Here is a 16,458-nt window from a genome sequence, read left to right on the forward strand (position 1 = left end):
ATTATATTACAAGAAATTAGAAAACCTAGATAAGACGCATATTTATTAAAGTGTTTTTGCTGTTGTTTTAAATATTTATGTATCTCAAGTTCTGCCAAGTGTCAAATCAACACACAATTAACTCCTGCCTTCATAGACGTTGAGATATTGTATTTTTAAAATTGATTTTATTTTTATCAAGGTAATATATATATAGTTTATTAAGTAAAATTATATTAAGTCTCATAGTGAAAAATTACATCCTTCTGCCACACCCCTCTATACTGTCTCATATATATATGTATACATATATATGTATATATACACATATATGTAATATACACATATACATGTATATATACATATATACATATATACATGTATATATACACATATATATGTGTATATATATAAAATATATATAAGTATTACATTGTTTCAGGTGTAAAATATAATGATTTAACAATTCTATGCATTACTCAGTGTTCATCATGATTAAGTATACTCTTAAACCCCCTTATGTATTTTATCTGTCCCCCCACCTACCACTCCTCTAGCAAACACCCATTTGTTCTCTGTACTTAAAGAGTCTGGGTTTCTTTTGCTTTGTTTTAATTCTTAAATTCCACATAGGAGGAAAATCATATGGTATGTCTTTTTCTCACTTATTCCATTTAGCAATATAACCTCTATATCCATCCATGTTGTCACAAATGGCAAGAACTCATTCTTTTTATGGTTGAGCAATATTCCATTTATATATATGTGTATATATATATAATATATGTATATTGTATATATTATATATATTATACATAATATAAATATATATACACTTAAATGTAAGTATATATATCACATCTTCTTTAGATATATCTATTTATCTAATTTACCTAATCTATTTATATATATCTATATGTAAAGAATATATATTCTATCTATATATCAATCATATCTTCTTTATCCAGTCGTTAATGGACACTTGGGTTGCCTCCATATTTTGGCTATTGCAAATAATGCTGCAGTAAACATAGGAGTGCATATGTCTTTTCGAATTAGTGTTTTATTTTCTTTGGGTAAATACCCAGTAGTTGAATCACTGGATCATATGGTATTTCTATTTTTAATTTTTTGTAAAACCTTCATGCTGTTTTCTACAGTTGTTGCATCAGTTTGCATTCCCACCAACAATGTGCCAGAGCTTCTTTTTTAAATTTCTATTTTTAATTTTTTGAGAAAGGTTTATACTATTTTCCACAATGGTTGTACCAATTTGCATTCCAACACACAGTGCACAAGGGTTCCTTTTTCTCCACATCCTCTCCAACTGTTGTTATTTCTTGTCTTCTTGATTTTGCCATTCTGACAGGTGTAAAATGATATCTCACTATGGTTTTTATTTGCATTTCATTGTATAATGATGTTGAGCATCTTTTCATGTCTGTTGGCCATGAGTATGTCTTGTTTGGAAAAATGTCTATTCAGGTCCTCTGTTCTTCTTAAAATCAGATTATCTGGGGTTTTTTTTGGGGGGGGGTACTGACTTGTATAAATGCTTTATATATTTTGGATATTAATCCCTATTGGATATATCATTTGCTAATACCTTCTCCTACTTAGTAGGTTGCCTTTTTGTTTTGGTGATGGTTTCCTCTGCTGCACAAGAGCTTTTTATTTTGGTGTAGTCCCAACAGTTTATTTTTGCTTTTGTTTCCCTTGCCTCAGGAGACATATCTAGAAAAACGTTGTGATGGCAGATGTCAAAGAAATGACTGCTTATGTCCTCTTCTATGAGTTTTGTATTTTCAGGTCTCTCACTTAGGTCTTTAGTCCATTTTGATTTATTATGGTGTATGTACAGTATAAGAAAGTGGTCCACTTTCATTCTTTTGCATGTAGCTGTCCAAGCAAAAATTTCCAAGCACAATTTGTTGAAGACTGTCTTTTCTCCCATTGTATACTCTTGCCCCCTTTGCCACAGATTAATATAAGTGTAGGTCTAGATGACATCCTTATACTTTATTTCTTCATTTATCAATTTAAAACATAATTGGTTAACTCCAATCATATGAAGACTTCACTCTTCTATATTCTTATCCCACATTTCTACCCATCTCTGATATCAAAATAATGTTATAATGTGGGACTATATAAATCACCAATATAAATATAAATAGCTAATGTCTACATTATTATGAGTTGCAAATATTTTAAACAAAGAGGTGAACTAGGACCATGCCTATTATTTCTCCTGGAGTTCATAACTACTAATTTTTTTACCCTCTAGTTTTCTATGTACTTAATACAATTATTATATACTCTTCCAAATCACTGCTACATGCAATGAATATTTTTTCTGTATGCTCAAACATGTTATGTTCCTTTGTTTTCTGGAGAGCTCCTTCCCAAGGTTCTCTTTTAGAGAGTACAATATGGAACTGACTGACCTCATGGCTTGTTGAATAGCAGCCATGCTGACACTTTTTTATCCCTCTCCTGAGTGGGATTCCCCCCCCCCCCCAAGTCATCTATATCTTTCTCTTTCTTATATAATCATCTGGACAAATCACATCCTTTAAAATTTCATAGGCCACAGTCCATGGAAAGTATTTTTAGGGAAAGGAGGGACTACTCTTTCTTTTGTACCATCACACTTGATTTAGCTGAGTACAGAATTAACTAGTGAAACTATTCCCCTTACAATTTTGAAGAAATTGTTTCACAATGTAGTTGTGGAGAAGTCCAGTGCCATTCTCCTTTTTGGATGTGAACTATCCCCATTCCTTGCATTTGGGAAGCTCTTACAACCTCTTGTTTATCCTTGATATGCTGCACTTTGGGACTTTTTCTTTGGTAAGAGTATTTTTCATTTATTGTGCTGGATATTCAGTGGGCTTTCTCAACGTGGAGACTCATTTCCATCAGTTCTGAGAAAAAATAAACTTATTAGTTCTTTAATAATTTCTTGCTCACTTTACTTTTTCTATTCTTCCTTTATTGGAGTCTTCCTTGCAATATGATGGGCCTCCTGGTTAAGCCTTGAATCTCGAGTTTTTCTGCCTTTGTTTTTTGTTTTTTTCCCCAGGTTTTTATTTAAATTAGTTGGTTAACAGATAGGGTAATACTCGTTTCAGGAGTAGAATTAGGTGATTCATCACTTATATATCATACATGATGCCAATTACAACTACCTTCCTTAATATCCATCATCAATTTTGCCCATCCCCCACCCACTTCCCCTCTGGCAACCCTCAGTTTGTTTTCTATAGTTAAGAGTCTTTTAAGGTTTGCCTCTCCCCCACCTTTTTCTCTTCCTTCCCCTTCTGTTTCTCTTAACCTCTTTGCTTCCTGTTCTGTTTTCTAGGGGCTCTTCATAACTTTCTTTTCCAGTCTATTCAAGTTGTATAAATATTAAAATAAAATAAATAAAAATAAATAAATAAATAATGAAAATGAGATGCTGGCCAATTTTTAATTAGAGAAGAAAACTTGGGTGGTAAGCCTTAGTAGCATCAAATACAGCAAGAAAGATGATGTAAAAATGATGATGGTGTTTTACAAAGAGCATTTTCTAGTTACAATAAGTGAAATTGCTTGCTACAAAACCCCTGGGAGACATAAAGCAGGACTTCTCCACCTCTTCACAGTTGACCTGTTGGTCTGGATAATTCTTCTTGGGGAGGTGTGGCGGGGGGCGGGGGTGGTGTCTGGTGCTCTGTAGGATGTTCAGTAGCAGAGCTAACCTGCACCCACTAGATGTCAGTAGTTCTCTCCACACGTGCACCCACTTGTGATCACCCAAAATGTCTCCGCAGATGGCCAGATAGCCCGGGGGACGGAATCACTTGAGACTGAGAAAAACTGAAACACAGGAAATTACAAAAAGTCACCCACGATCCTCCCATCTAGAAATGTAAACTTTTTAAAAAAGATTCTTATTTATTCATTTGACAGAGAGAAAGAGAGAGAGAGAGAGAGAGCACAAGCAAGGGGAAAGACAGAGGCAGAGGGAGAAGCCCGCTCCCCGCTGAGCAAGAAGCCCAATGTGGGACTTGATCCCAGGACCCTGGGATCGTCACCAGAGCCGAAGATGGACACTTAACCAACAGAGCCACCTAGGTGCCCCCAAATGTAAACTTTTTGTTTACAAAAGTTTACAAAACTTTTTGTAAAACTCTGTTTACAAAACAGAGTCACGTTGATCTTACCATTCTATAGCCAGCATATTTTTCATTCATTAATATAACATCAACATTTTTGTTACATAATATTCCTCTGCAGCATAGTTTTGGGTTTTTTTTGGTAGTGTGAGTACTTTATAATTCCTTCTTCCTCCCTCTTATCCCTTGAATCATTGCTGTCCTCCCCTTCATTTCATTATTGGTGTATTGAACATACACGTGTGTGTACACACATATTTGAACAAAATATTTTTATTACATCAATAAAGAATAAGAAAATGTTTTTATTTCACTTTCACTAATTCCTTCTCCAGTGCTCTTCCTTTCCTTAAGTAGATTCAAGTTTTGACCTGTATCATTTTACTTCTCTCGAAAGGGCATCTTTTAACATTTTTTTCCCAAGGCAGCTCTACTGGCAACAAATTTGCTCAATTTTTGTTTGTCTGAAAAAGTGTGGCTACAAAAAAATTATTAAAATTTTTAAAAAACTAAATTAGGTAACCTGAACTCTCTGTTGTAGGTATATAGGTCATGGATATGAAAATGTGCTTAAAATGCATAGAAAGGGAGCCTGGGGAATTGCTCAGGAGTAACTGACACTAGTAAGAGATTGAGAGCCAGTTCAAGTTCCTCTAAAACATAAAAATAAAAATACCACATGGTCCAGTAATTGCACTATGGGGTATTTGCCCAAAGAAAACAAAAATACTAATTCAAAAACATGTCCCCCCTATGCCTATGACAGCATTATTTACAATAGCCACAATGTGGGAGCAACCTAAACGTCTACTGATAGATGAACGGATAAAGAAGAAGTCATATATTAAGTGGTATATATCAGCCATTTAAAAAATGAAATCTTGCCATTTACAACAACAGTGATGGACCTAGAGGGCATTATGCTAAGTGAAATAAGTCAGACAGAGAACGAGAAATACCATATGATTTTATGTATAGAATGTAAAAAGCAAAACAAGTGAACAAACAAAAAAAGCAGGAAAAGACCCATAAATATAGAGAATAAACTGGTGGTTGTCTCCATGGTGGCAGTGTGGGGCGTGGGAGGGAGGGCAAAATAATGGAAGGGGAGTGGGAGATACAGGCTTCTAGTTATGGTGGGAGTAAGTCACAAGGATGAAAGGTACAACATAGGGAATAGAGTCAACAATACTGTCATAGTGTTGTATGGGGACAGATGGGACCTCTGCTTATGGTGAGCATGGTGTAATGTACACTGAATCACTATGTTGAAACTAACATAACATTCTGTGTCAACTATACCTCAGTAAAAAAGACGAAGAAGAAATGAAAAGGAGGGAACCTGCACACAGAGGCAGGCACAGAGGGAGGACCAGGGGAAGACACAGAAAAAGCCTTCTACAAGCCAGGAACAGCTGAGGTCACTGAAGCCAGGAGAGAAACAAGGACGAGATTCTCCTCCACAGCCCTCAGAAGGAACCAATCCAGCCATCCCCTTGGTCACAGACTTACGGCTACCAAAATGGGAAGACAATACACTTCTGTTGTTTAAGCTGGAAGAAAACAAAGTGGCGGGAAAATGAGTGAGATTTTACTTGGATTACTGCTATGTCACTGGATCTGTCATAAGAAAAATGCGATACTCATGTAATCTATGTGCGTACACATGCTGACACACATCGGCAAACATGGATACATATGTGTATAAAAGAGAACAGTAACCTTAAACTTTATTATACTTCTGCAAAAGTCCTATAGTAGTATAATCACCCCTAGAGCCTGAAAATTCTTATTATGCTTAAGCCTGTGGGCTTCAGAAGGCTTTGTCTTTCCTTATTGCAATAGTTCTCAGCCTTGGATGCTTGCTAGAATCAATGGGGACTTCAAATCTGGATGCCAACGCCATATCCTAGACTAATGAAGTCAGAATCTCTGGAAGGGAAACTGGCTCCAGCTTTTTTTAAAGCTCCCAGGTGATTTCAATATGTGACCAAAGTTGAGAACAAGTTTACTCTGTAACCCCTCAAAGGGAGGGTCTATGTCTGGTTTGTCTTTATGTCTTCACAGCACCTAAGTTAGTGACTTACATCAATATAATCAGGAGATCCGGAGCCTCCAATATTCTCAGAGGGAGAAAAAAAACCTCATAATAACCAGAAGTTAGTAATGTGTTAGGACTAATGCACACAGATTAATAAGTCCTAACACCGTTTCTCCCTCTGTCCTTCCCTCCCCACTTGTCCTCTCTCTTGCTCTTGCCCTCTCTTTCAAAAAAAAACAAACAAACAAATAAATAATTAAAAATATGCACTAATATTACTGATTTACATCAGTGTGCATGAACTGGAGGAAATTATGCTAAGTGAAATAAGTCAAACAGAGAAAGACAATTATCGTATAGTTTCAGTTATTTGTGGAACATAAGGAATAGCATGGAGGACATTAGGAGAAGGAAGGGAAAATTGAAAAGGGGGGAAATCAGAGGGAAGATGAACTATGAGAGACTATGGGATCTGAGAAACAAACCAAAGGTTTTAGAGGAGAGAGGGTGGGGGGATGGGTTGGCCCGGTGATGGGTATTAAGGAGGGCACGTCTTGCAAGGAGCACTGGATGTTATACGCAACAATGAATCATGGAACACTGCATCAGAAACCCATGACGTACTCTATGGGGACTAACATAACATAAAGTGTCTGCCTTCAGCTCAGGTCATGATCTCAGGGTCCTACGATCAAGACACGTATTGGGCTCCCTGATGAACGGGGAGTCTGCTTCTCTCTCTGTCCCTCTCCCCAACTTGTGTGCTCTCTCACTCTTGCTCTCTCTTGCAAAAATAAATAAATAAAATTATGAGTTCCAACAGACAGCATCATGCCCTTTTGATGCCTTCAGGATCTGCGTCTTTTCACACACACACACACACACACACATACACCCATCTGTACACACACAGTCTTTGCTGGGTATCTCCTCAGAGCCTGAGAATTTGGTGGTGGCGGGGGGGGGGGGGGTTCTTTGGTCAGGTGATATCCCAATAGAGCAAGGTGAAAGCCGTCAACCAGCTGTGTCTCTCAGTGATGTCAAAGAAAAGATTGTAAATGGATTTCTAAGTCACTGTTGAGCAGAAGGTCTCTTTGGAAGAAGGACCCCTCACCTTCCTCATGACTGCTTCCCAAAACGGATTACCTTATTCCTGGGACATTGCCCAATCTTATTTGGGACAGTGAGTTCCTCTGGACATATCAGTAAGTTTTTCTGAAAAGAGAAATTGGAAATTTGTAGTTCTTCAGATATATTTTGGGTTTTTTCCCTGAAAATGGTGCCAAAGGTTTCCTCTAATCCTGGCACAGCTGGTGTTGATGGTTGTGGTGGCTTCGTCTAAAATGTTGTGCTTTAAATGTTATGATCCTTGGGCGTATCGAACCTGATATAAAGTTTGTACTGGGGGAAGAGGGTCCATATTAATTAAGCAGTTGGGATTATCCACGCTTGATATGGCCCTCTGAACAGCTCAGGTAGTTATATTAATTGCTTAGTTGTTGATCTCTTGAAGAAAAGATTTCAGCGGCAGAATTTCTGGTGTTTGAGCAGATTATAATTCCATTAGAAATACACCTGTAATATGTTAGTAAGGTACTTTTGAAAATAACCTACATAGCATTCTATCTTGTGTCTTTCTTTAATTGGTATGAGATCAATGCAGCATTATTCGTTCAAATATCTTGGTGTGTTATTTTTTTTTAATCCCATTAAGCGATAGCTTCACAACAGAATTTGTGAAATCCTATTACTCACATAACCTCTAAAATCAATGTTCCTATGTATTTTAAAAATCAAGAAACTTCTAATTATTAGAAAGAGTGTCTGCATTTTACATCACTTAGGGGCATGTATATTTTATGAGTTTATAATTCTAAATATAGAAAATAATTATATTAAATCCAGGTATTTTGGAGAAAAACACATTAATCAGCTCTATAAATTATGGCATGATAAGTCGGATTGTTCCCTCTGTAACGGTGTAAGAGTTCCAAACTTTTCATCAAGACAGGAACAGAGAGAGAGAGAGAGAGAGAAATTGAGATGGGGGTAAACTATGACCTCTTTGGCATGTCTCTTTTCAGGATGACATTTAAGAACCCATCTCTGCTGGGCTGGTGTCTGCCCACCTGGCCACACAGTCGGGTTTGTTTTCGTCAACTCTAGCCCAGATCTGCGTCATGCAATGCACACATTTCCTACTTCATTCATCCATTCAATATGTCATTCATGGTTAGAGTGGTTTCTTTCATAGTAATTGCTTATGGAAGTTGTGCTATGCCAAGCCTTCCTTTCCCTCCTGGTTCTCTCCATTGAAGTCCAGCCCACTTGCCCCCTCCCTCCCTCCAGCGCTTTCTTTCTCTGTCTTCAGAAATCCTGGGACAGACTGAATGGGAATTTGCACCAGAGTCCCAGGATAGGAGAAACACCGTTGCCCAAGGATAGGTTAGGTTAGCACCAGGGTCAGCAACATACACTTGGGTTGCCTCCTTAACTGCTGAGTCTCTAGCGTGCTTCCTTCAAGAAAGACACCATTCTTGGTGTCTTTGGAAAAGTAAAAGAAGGAAGAATAAGCCCGCAGCGAATTGTGACTTTGTGTTCATGGGCACAATTATGAGTGTCTGAACAGCCCCAATTCTCTGTTGGCTCTGAAAGTTCAGGCAGCTCCTCTTCCTGTCGCCTTACTTCTCCAGGGGAGCTGAAAAGATCCAAGGTAAGGATCAGTCCCTCACCCTGGAACAGAAATTTCACATATGGTACCTCTGTTCATTCTCAACATGACTCTCCCTTCAGAGAAAAGAACCAAGGCTCAAAGGGGTTAAATCCACCCAGCAAGCAAGTGGCAGAGCCGGGACTCAACCCAGAGCCACCTGGTTCCAAAGTCCATGTCCCTCGCTCCCATCACCCATGTCACTAGAGAGGGAAATGTAGTGTGTATGTTCCAGCCTTATACCTACACATTAAGTGAAGGTTGAAATGATAAGGAGCCCGACAATGAATTACCAGTACCATTATAACACTTTGCATTGTCATCTTTTATTTTATTACATATCCAAAAATACAATTAATCAGGAAGAATTTTATTTGTTCAGTATTTCACTTTCAGTTATGGTTTGTTTCCTTCCTTCCTTTACTTTTTTCCCTCTGGCCTTTCTTTCTTTCTTCCTTCCCTCCCTCCCTTCCTCCCTTCCTTGATTCCTTCCCTCACAATCAAATTTTCCCTAATTGTAATTAAGGGTAAAGAAATTAGGCTTTACTCTGCCTGATTAGGAGATGCAGTGCCTGGTTCATTAAAGAGAAGTCTTCTTCAAGACAACTGGGTGGCTCAGTCAGTTATATGTCTGTGTTCAACTCAGGTCATGATCCCAGGGTCCTGGGATGGAGCCTCACATCAGGTTCCCTGCTCAGTGGGGAGCCTGCTTCCCCCTCTCCCTCTACTGCTCCCATGTTTATGCTCTCTCTCTCTCTCTCTCTCGATGTCAAATAAATAAATTCCTTTTTAAAAAGAAAATCCTCTTTACCAAAGAATGACAGCTTCTAAAGATAGAAGAAATGGTAGAATTAGGAAGTCACCGTTTTGCAAATCCGCATGGAAAAACTGATTCAGGTAAGAGCCATCAATGAATGCTACAAGCATTGGGTAAAAGATTGTAGGGAGTGGGATCTTTGGACATTACCAAAGTATCACCGCACTGGTGACTTGCCAATTTTAAGAGAACAATGTACTATCACAAAGGCAAGTACTGGTGGCTGACATCTCAACCAAGGAAAACTCAATAGTATGCACACCCTGGTGTTGTACCCCTGACTCGAAGCAGCAAGAAGTATCCAGTATCACCCAAAATATTTGTTCCTGATATGTTTAACCTGCACTTAACCAAGGTTTTAGACCTAACTTTCAGTGTATAGGAAAGTCGATAGCTGGAATGTGGAGGTAATGACACTACAGGGAAACAGTTAGACTTGTGGGACATTTTACAACACAAACTGGCCTCGTCTCTCCAGAAAATCAATCTGATCATGGAAAGCAGATCAATGCTTGCCTGCAACAAGAAGCAGAGGGGATATGACTGCAGAGAGGCACAAAGGATCTTTCTGGGGCAACAGAAATCTGCATTTTATTGTTTTTTATTTGATTTGATGGGACAGTTACATTGGTGCATACAGTTGTCAAAATTAATGAACAGTACACTTACAGCTGAATTCCCTAGGTCAAGTTACACATTAATGCAGATGATTTTTAAAACAAAAACAAATTATCAGTATCACAGAAAAAAGTGAAGCCATGGGTTGTCTTTATTGTCTTGAGACAATATTTGAATTGTCTAAAGACCCATTACAACCAGATAGAATAAGAGAAGTTCAAATAGATCTGTGCTTGAAGAAAAAGGGGACAACTAAGAAAGACATTTTTGGGATAATGAAGAGAATTGAAGCAAATTGGATGCTAGATCATTCTGAGAAATTTAAAAATTTTTTCTTCTGCTTTCTGGTAGGATAATGTTCTTATTGTTAGAAGATACTTGTTGAATTATTTAGGAGAGAAGGGTCATTAATTGCTATACTACAAGATATATGAGGACATGTAGAAAGAGAAAGCAAAGACAGCATCAAGTTATCAATGGTTTAATTCTGCAGAAAGAATTCTCTGATATTTATTATGCTAGGCTTTCAATACTTCTGTCCTTCTGACATTTCCAAGAATAAAAATGTGGAAAACAGTGACTGCTGTGTGAGGGGTGATGGCTCTTCTGGTTTGGAGGCAGTCTTCAGAAAGTCTTCTGGCCTTTGGTGAGATTATCTCTTATGGCAAGGAGCCACCCCTTTCCATGGCTTCTCCTTCAGGGGAAAGGACACTTGCACATCCCTAGAGAGGTCTTTGTGCCCTGCTCTGTGACCTAAAGGGCTCTGGGCTCCTCCCACCATCCTTCACTTCTCCCCACCACAATGCTGTTGAGCAATTACATGTGAATGGTTCTGTTAACTGCTTGAATAAATATTGCACCTCGACTAAAAAGAAAAGATAAGTTCCCTCCTGGAATCTCTCCATGAGAGAAGAGACAATAGAAGAAAAAAGATTAAGAAGCTTTAAACACTTGCTTAAAGTTGAATGGAAACATACGTAATATGAACTTTAAAGGTAGGAGTTCTCTTTCAACGTCAACTAAATGTGGTCACTAGGGCTCTGGGTGTGGAAGGTCAGACTTATTTAATGTGATGATGTCTAGGATGTTATTGAGCTAAGGGAAGTGATCAAATTCTCCTCCTCTGGAAGGTCTAGCTCAAATTGCTTCTCTTGTAGAAAATCTTTCCAAACTAATCCATAACAATCACTCCCTCTCCCAGGTTCCACCTGTTCTTGCTAACTGTTTCAGCCTGTCTGATCCTAAGTCACCTGCTAGATTATTTAAAAATAGCTTACATTTTCACATCTTCTCCCCCCAAAGCCAGGATAGGGTTTCATGGGGATGCCGAGCCCTGATTCTCCCGATATGTCTGTCTTCACCAGCACATACCCACCCATACTGTAAGTGCCTGGACCACAGGGGCCAGGTCTAAGCCCCTTTGTGTTCCCAATGCCCTGCACAGGGTCTGGTCCATAAATGCTTGAAAAATGAACAAGGGCTTTCCTCCTATCCCTACTGTACAGTCCAGAACATAGGGCAAGGCATGGAGGAGCTTCTTGTAGAATGAATCAAAATTATCTGGAATCAGGACATTTGAGTGATAAAGTCTCTCTCTCTCTGTCTCTCTTTCTCTCTATCTGAATCTCTCTTTCTCTTTGCTTACATGCACATGCATTTTCTTTCTCACCACTGGAAACCAGACACCACGCTGGCAAGAATCCCAGGATTAGAGTAAGGAGTAGAGGAAAGCCATGCCCACTATCCCCTGTCCAAATCCCTGACCCATAGAATTTATGAGCATTATAAATGTTTGTTGTTGCTTTTGTTTTTGTTTTTGTTTTTTTAACATTGCATTCTGGAAAGATAGGTTACATAGTCACACTAAATGGAACATTCTCTTTGCTCCTTATCCTTCTCTACATCTCATCTAAACAAGGAAGTAGTACCTTAGGTAGGATTGTCAAATTAAATGGGATGTCCCATTAAATCTGAATTTCAGATAAATAATAAGTGATTCTTTTGGCACAAGTATGTGCCTAGTATTTCATGTAACATTCCTTTAAAAATATTTATTGTAGGTGCCTCCTGAGCACAGTAGGCAGTGCCTCAGTCTCATAAAAATATTTGTTTATCTGAAGTTCAAATTCAGTTGGCACTCCTTTATTTTTATTTGCTAATGCTAGGAACACTTACCTCGAATCTCCACCCTGGACCTTTTCTCTACCCACACACACTACTTAGGGGAGTCAATCCAGTCCAAACTTTATCCTGACAACTCTGAAATTTTTATCTCCAGTTCAGAAATCTCTACCAATCTCCACACCAAAACACTGGACTATCTACTTGATAACTCCACTTTTATAGCTGAGAGTCATCTCAGACCCAGGCAGAATTGTTGATTTGCAATCCCTACCCACCCACCCAAGCTGTTGCTCCTCAACCTTCCCCATCTCGGTGAATGGCACTGACATCGACCCAGTTGCTCAAGCCCCCAAGGAGAGCATCAGCCTAGATTCCTCCCCTTCCCGTACTCTGTGCCCAGTCAATCAAGAAGTCCCTTTGGCTCAACAGCCAAAACATATTTCCAGCCCATCGCTGCCTCCTGGTGTCCCCTACAATCCCTGTGGATCAAGGCACACTCTCCTCTCACTTGAACAACTGTACTGGCCACCAAATGGCTTTCCCGCTTCCCCTCTTGCTTCTCTGTAACCTTCTCTACTGCATTCTCCCCGCAGTAGCTGGAAGGATCTTTTTAAAGACAATCATGGAACTCGTCTGCTACGAATGCTCCGATGTTTCCTCGCTGCACTAAAAATAAAATGCAAATATCCTTCAAGATCCTTCATGATCTATTTCTTGTACCATCTGTCAAAGGCCACCAACCTTTCTGCAGTAAATGCTCTACCACTGAGCTATACCCCCCCACCAACCTTTCTGTTCCTCAAACATCCTAAGGTCCTATGGGACCTTAGGATGTTCTGCCTGAAGTACGGCACCCAGGGGGCTCATTCTTACCATTTCCACCTCAAATCACATCACTTCTTCCATTTAGGCCTCCCTTACCTGGCCTACCACCCCCTGCCCTCGGGTCTCCCAAGGCCATCAGCCTGGGGTATTTCCACCTCCAGGCAAAACCCAGTGCATCTGCTTTGGTTTTAGTTTTGGCCTGTGCACTGGTTTCTGTCCTCTTGCATTGGATCTTTTTTTGAAAACAGCAGAGAAACAGATTTTGTTAATTTCCTAATTCAATTTAAGAGTTCTGCCCATTCATATATGATTTGACTTATGGTTTAACTGCCCACATTTGTTGTGATGGCTTACATAGGTAGACTTATTTCTACCGTATGATTTTTACTTTTCTATTGATCATGCATTTGTAATGTTTCTTTCTTCTCATTTCCTCCCTGTCAAGGAGTTGACATACTTTCTTTATTCTCTTATTTCATCTTTTAGTTTGAAAAAACATATACTTGATTTCTATGTTTCTAAAACATATACTTGATTTCTATGACTCTTTTTTAAAAAAAAGATTTTATTTATTTATTTGAGAGAGAGAGACAGAATGAGAGAGCAAGAGAGAGGGTATGAGAGGGGAGAGGTCAGAGGGAGCAGCAGACTCCCTGCCGAGCAGGGAGACTGATGTGGGACCTGGGACTCCACGATCATGACTAGAGCTGAAGGCAGTTCCTTAACCAACTGAGACACCCAGGTTCCCTACCTTTAAAACTCTTAAGCCCATGTAGGAACCCCTGCGTAGCTCAGTCTGTTAGGCATCTGCCTTTGGCTCAGGCCATTTTACTGGGGTCCTGGGATTGAGTCCTGCATCAAGCTGCTTGCTCAGCCCAGAGCCCACTTCTTCCTCTGCCTGCTGCTCCCCCTGCTTGTGCGCTCTCACACTCTTGCTGACAAATAAAAAAATAAATAAATAAAATCTTTAAAAAACCGAAACTCTTAAGCACGTGTACTTACGTCTGAACTGAGTCTATTACCCCTCTTAGAGCACAAAATGAGAATATCAGAATCCTTTAATGTTAAGTATCTGCAGTTGTTCTAACAATGTGCATTATCATGTCATTCCAACTTGTCACTAACATCTCCCGAAATGACTTTTTCGTATGTTTTACAGCTAATGGTAATTCAGATTTCCCGACATGTTGGCTAACTACTTACCCACTGGGCTCTTTGTTTCCCATTCACTCCTGCAGGTCCGAACTTCCTGTGCTGAAATAATCCTTCAGTTGTCCTTCCAGTAGGTGTTGTGGAGGAACCATTTCTCCATCCTTATGTCAAAAAATGTTTCTCTAGCGCCTTAAATCCTGGGCATAATCCACAGGTAAGAAATTCTGGTGTACAGTCCATTTCTTCATTGCATTTCTTTCATTGCCATTTCATGGCGAAATGTGTGAGACTTTGTGGATGGAATAAGGTGGTGTCTGGGCCCAGCTTGCTTCCCAAGGCAGAAAGCCGGGACCTAGCTTCATGGTTTTCAGCCATCTTCCCTAACTGATATCTGGGAAGTCGGAAGCATTCGGGCCCCAGCTGGTCTTCTACGGACCCCCGGGATCCTGAGATCATGATGTCACACCTGGGATATTGCCCCACTTCACCGCTTGAACACTTTTAAGCCAGGAATGTCCCCCACAGGGGTAGACCCCTAAGTCTTTCAATCATGCACCTGGTTGTCCACAGACACTTTGCAGTAGGCTCCTTCAGGTAGGTGCCTGCCCTCGGCTGTATCCATAGCTGTATCACACTCACAACTGGTTCTCATCCAGGCCCCTCAGGCTCTGAAGCTGCCGCAGGCACCACAGTGGGAGCTAGAGGAAGCTCTTGAGGAGGTTCAGCATCTTCTTCTGAGGTTGGGGCTGTCGGTCCAAGAAGAGCAAGTATCAACCCAATGATTGACTTTACACGTACCTCCTAAATCAAGGAAAATTTCCCCACCGTTCAATGTTCTCGGAGTCCAGGAAGCAATCCCTAGAGGGTCTCCCCTGATAGCAGGTCATGGGCACAGGGATCTGAGGCTACTCCTTACTCCCGGCCCACCAGATGATGGAGGCTAGCTCTGGGCAGCCTCTGCTGTTCCCTGCACGGGTCTAGATCAGCCACCCCCTGTCCTCCTCAGATCAGCATCTCTCTGGTTCTCCTCCCTCTACCCCTCCCCCTGCTTGTGCTCTTTTCCCTCTAATAAAGAAATAAAATGCTAAAAGAATACATAAAAGATTGAGCATCAAAGTGAACCTTGAGGCCTTCAAGACCTGGCCAGAAACAGCCTCCTGTGTGTATTTCCTTGTCATCTTTCTTCTTGTGCTGATGGCATCAGAGGTGCATGTTATCCCAAGGAGGGAGAAGGCCGATGGTGTAGGGACTCTGGGCTCCTGAAGAACACAGAAAGCATTTCAGTCTACAATCTGAAGATCCACTCAGCACTGTCATGGGGGGGTACCTCTGTGGTGACATGCTACCAAAACCTGGCGAGTTACATGGTCATTCAGCATAATGTAATATACCTCCGTACAGCATGTTGAAATGACCAAGTTCACTTGAATAGTGATCAGCCTAAAAGCTTTCAAGAGGACCAAAGAGGCACCTGGCTTCCTCAGGCACTAGGATCCTTGATCTCAGGGTTATGAGTTCGAGGCCCACATCAGGCACAGTTAACTTAAAAAAACAAAACAAAGGCTTACATAGGACTAAAATCAGTGAGGCTCAAACAACGGAGCTGCTCTGTGCTGGGACAGATCCTGTCTCCCGTTCATTCAGCCACCGGGCACTGCGCACTCAGATGGTGCCAGGGCTTATCAGCCCAGCGGGTTCTCCTCGTGAGAGCTAGAGGAGAAGATGGACAAACGAGAAACCAAAATGTGAACGGAAAAAGCAATTGCTCCACAGCAAAAGAGCAAGGGAAACAACTAAGGCCCGAATTCCACCAGGTGAGGGGTATGACAAGGCTGTGCTGAGATGACATGGAGAATTCCTGCGGGAGGAAAAGAAGGAGACAGCCCTGCACAAATGCAAATGCATTCCAACTGGCAGAGGGCACCATGGAGCAGAGGACTGGAGGTTAGAAAGGGGGCCAAGGTGGCCAGAGGAAGCTGAGGAGGAGTAGAGTGGGAGGGGAGGAGGGCCAGGGCCCGGGAAGTTGGTCAGT

At 40.5% G+C, this 16,458-nt stretch overlaps 1 pseudogene; it reads right to left on the bottom strand.

Moving 5' to 3' along the window:
• LOC122906938 overlaps positions 1-16,458 on the bottom strand; it is a 127,749-nt pseudogene that overhangs the window by 82,488 nt on the left and 28,803 nt on the right.

The sequence above is a fragment of the Neovison vison genome, chromosome 5 (genome assembly GCF_020171115.1).
Source record: "Neovison vison isolate M4711 chromosome 5, ASM_NN_V1, whole genome shotgun sequence".
Lineage (NCBI taxonomy): Eukaryota > Metazoa > Chordata > Mammalia > Carnivora > Mustelidae > Neogale > Neogale vison.